This window comes from Macrobrachium rosenbergii, chromosome 28 (assembly GCF_040412425.1).
Source record: "Macrobrachium rosenbergii isolate ZJJX-2024 chromosome 28, ASM4041242v1, whole genome shotgun sequence".
Classification (NCBI taxonomy): Eukaryota; Metazoa; Arthropoda; class Malacostraca; order Decapoda; family Palaemonidae; genus Macrobrachium; species Macrobrachium rosenbergii.
In genome coordinates, this window is record NC_089768.1 from 32,141,198 (window position 1) to 32,145,462 (window position 4,265).

A 4,265-nucleotide genomic window follows, 5' to 3' on the forward strand; every position below is an offset into this window, starting at 1 on the left:
ACGCTCCCTTTTCCAGGCACAAAGCGAAAAACATGGACGTTGGGCATCACCAGACGAACAACAGGATTCGCCCAGGACTGACCCAAGCCAGCCAGCTGGAGACAAAGCGGGAACCGCGGGCATATAAGGAGGTCAGACCAGAGGCCCGACCCAGTTCGTGACACACCAGCTACACAGACAGACTTCTTGTCGGTTGGCACTCCGCCAACCCCCTCCCACCCCCTTCCCATATACAGTCACTTTTGTTGTGTTGAACGGTTCCGATCCCGCCATAAGATCCCTTATTCGAAGACAAGCCTGGCTTAATCCCAAGACGTCTCGTCCAAGGACTGAGGTAAAGTGTGGATTTGGAAGTTGTTCAGCACACATTCTTTTACTGTATTTCAATTGCTCTCTATTATTCATTCCCTTGCAACTTCCTTCGGAGCAAAAGCGAAGTGGTGTAATCTTTTCTTGTGTAACGTAAAACATAAGTGTTTTCTCCAGTTTGCATACCAGTTTTGATTTGAATGATCCTCCCTCTCAGCCTTCAGCATTCTCAGAGTGAACGTTTTTATTTGCTGTAGCGATCAAAGCAATAGCGCGGTTCTGTATTGCAGAATAGGTGGTCATGTTGCTGCGGACTTGCCAGCTCCCACAGTGCCTCTTCTCCTCAGCTACCAACTTTGAGAAGAGTCCTTCAAGATTTGAAATCTGGAGATTAATTTATTTTACGTACGCTGCAAGATCCTGATTACTTTTAATTTAATCTGAGAGGTTTTCTCAGAGGATATCTGATTTGCTAGTGGCGCCATTTGGCTGTGTTGTCTAACGTAACTGCTGTGCCACGGGGCTGGTGATTTAAGCCTGTCTATGTTTCTTCGGATTTGCGTAATTGTAAGTTATTAAGTGAAACATTGATTTTGCCTTAAGATATATATATATATATATATATATATATATATATATATATATATATATATATATATATATGTGTGTGTGTGTGTGTGTGTGTGTGTGTGTGTATACATATATATATATATATATATATATATATATATATATATATATATATATATGTGTGTGTGTGTGTGTATATGTATACATATATATATGCATATGTATACAAAGAGAGACAAACTGTCAGATACGAATGCTTTCTAAGCAACGCTGAAGACATCCCACAAAAACCCCAGTTCAACGAGATTAAGTTCGAAGCAAAAGAAGGAACTCTCTTTTCTTTCTTCTCCTCTTTCCTACCCCATGATCATCTTGATCTGGAGGACTCCTCCTTGAGAGACGTAGGACCCCAAGGGATTAGAGCAAAGTTTCGTGGAGACACGTGGAAGACCTTCCACTTCCTCTTTTCGAACTTTCCCAGATTCAACCCCAGTGACATAGAATTGGAATTGCGTTGCAATAATCAGATATTAGTTGAAGAAGAAGGTTAAGTAATTTCTTATGAATGTTATACGTTCAAAATATGTAAAATTCGTCCCAGAAAAATGAAATAAGCAAAGAACCAGTTTCTTCAGCAATTACATGAATAGGAGGCCTTAAAGGCATTTTCTGTTTATAGATTCTTACTTCTTTTCAAAGGATAATGCGAAATTTGGCAATTAGCAGTTGTGAGCATGTCATTAAATGTCTGCATTCAAATCAGTTTTGCAGAAAAAGGCAATTAGTGAAATAAACTACCAGAAAAAGTTACGTGCTTAAAAATTTCGAGCTAAAGGACCGCGTCATCTCGTCCAGTGAATTGTGGAAAAGAAAACTCTGCGGTATTGGGAACCACAATTTCATCTTGCGTTCTCGTTGAAGCTCAAGCAACAGTTTTAAAACCTTAGTAATGGTAATCACACTCAAGATGGAATTATGCCTCATAATTGTGCTACGTCCATGAGATACAAGCTAAAATTCAATGGAATTTTGTGTTACCCACTACCTCTTGTAGCCTCCTTAGCATATCGAAACGCGGAAGAACAGGGGCACAGAAACAAGTGCCCGAAATATATGGTTTCAACGTTTAAATAGTGTTTTATGGGCCTTCTTATTTTCAAATTATTGTAAGTTGAAGTGCCAGCAACAAATGGTACGTTTCAAGATTGATATGGGTGGAATATTAATAAAACTTAACTTAGTTTCCCATTTTTCTCTTTTACTCTTAGCAAAAGTTTATGAGGGTCTGCACAATCATCTGTGCTTCACCTTGGGTAAGTAACTACTCTGCACATAATTAATAACGACAGGGACGATAAACTGTTACCTAGTGAAAGTTTATTGTTGTGTAAGCATGACCATTTACGTATGCATGTATTTTATGTCCGTATTTATGTATGTACCCGTGAAACAAAATCTGTTTAATCCTCCATCGTTAAAAAAACTCAAGCCAGAAATTATATCAGAATTGACTTATCTTATTCAAATACTTCGATTTGAGAGAGTTTTGGGGAAGACGGAAGGGGAAGGACAGACGATCCAAACCGCTCGGGTTGGAGTGAAGTACCACACAGACGCATCACCATCACGGGGTAACGTCAGACACTTTCCTTGGGAAGTTATGATTGCCTCGCCTCAAAAAGAGTGACACGCGAGACATATTTCATGCGTGAGGGAAACTTCAGAATTTCTCCCCGTGTCATTCAGAGTCGACAGACTGGCTGCGAGTAAGCAAGGAAATGTATATTATTAAAGATTATGTCAAGGGTAACTGACGTCGGGGGAGAATTCTCTTCGCGAAATGTGCAAACTTGGAGGTGAAAGAAAGGGTGGAAGTGAGAATTCCTTTGGAAATTAAATTTACAGGACGGATTCGCTGTCGCCTTCAAATAGAAATTCAGTAGCATCCGTTTTATTACAGTGTCCAAGATTAACTTAAAACGCCATTCTTACCCAGGAAAAGTCCAAACATAGTTCCATAGAGGTTACCAATTTAACAGAAAGCAGACGGTCCGTAACTGTTGATTGCTGTTAATTAGTTCTTGCCTCTCTTCTAGTCTAGATGGACCTGGAACGAGATTAAATCAAACCGGTTCGCCAGCTGAATAGGACCCCAGTCCAGAGGAAAGATTTGATTCGATTTGATTTCATGACGTTTAAGATGTCAGCCCAAGCACTGAGGCGCTTCAGCCATTCAGCTCCCAACGGGAGTTAGAGTGGTTGGACAGCAAGATAAAGAGAACTAGAAAATAAGAGCGATGGAGTACAAGGATCTAAAGGTGGAACTGGAAGAAAACCCCACGACTGCACTTTGAGACTGGACAGCAAGACTGAAGAAAAGAAGCAAGAATGGAGGTACAATACAAGGATGAAAAAAGAGGCTGCAGCTAGCGACCGAAGGGAAGCTGCAAAAACCTTTCAGTAGTGCCTACAGTGTACCACTTGAAGTACTCTGACGATATTACCCCACTACGAGGTCCAAAGGGAAGAGAAATAGAAACAAAGAAACCAGAATTCAGCGAAAGAGATAAAAGTGGAGCAGGACCATTTCGTATTTCTTATCTCTTTAGGTGGGTGGGTCCTTGTTCTCTCACAAGGCAGATTTTTCCTGGTACTCACATTACTTTGTTGTTGGTTCGTTTCTAGCATGGGCAACTTAAACATGTTGCGTTGCTATGCTTTTTCCACTTTACGAAACAATTATTGGATCATTTGTCTTTGTCAGGTTGCTATGAAGTCTTGCTAGGTCAAGTTAGGAAGGTAAGGTCTATTTAGGTGAGGACTTTTCATTCTAGGAAAGGTTAGCTTTGTTTTCTTCTTTGGAGTATTGAAAATTAGTGTTTATTTATAAGAATAAAGAAATGAGTGTAAGTCACCGTGGCACATACTCCCCTATAACATCTGTGAGAGAGAGAGAGAGAGAATTTAGTTTGATACACAAAGAAAATGGATAATCTATATATGAAGGTAAAGATCGAGAGATTAAAATACACGAAAATGAGGATAGCTTCATCAGAGATGTCTGTGCTACTGGATACACAAAAATTGTTAAATATTTGAAAAGTTGTACCACTAATTGATAGTCTGAAATTTCGAAGCATTTCGTGAATGGGAGACATTTTTGTCGCCCAGTTACAATGTTAAAAGATGCACTGCTAACTCTTATTGAACAACTTTGGCAGAATCAGAAGTGCGTAGTTTACAATGGTTTTCTCTGTATTAAAATATGTTAATTTATGAAAAGGAGCTGAAAATGTAGCATAAACAAATACTTGTAGAGGTGATGCTTGAAGGGTGGATCACAATAAGCTCAGTAAGGCGTAGAGGTGCCGTTGTATAAAGACCTT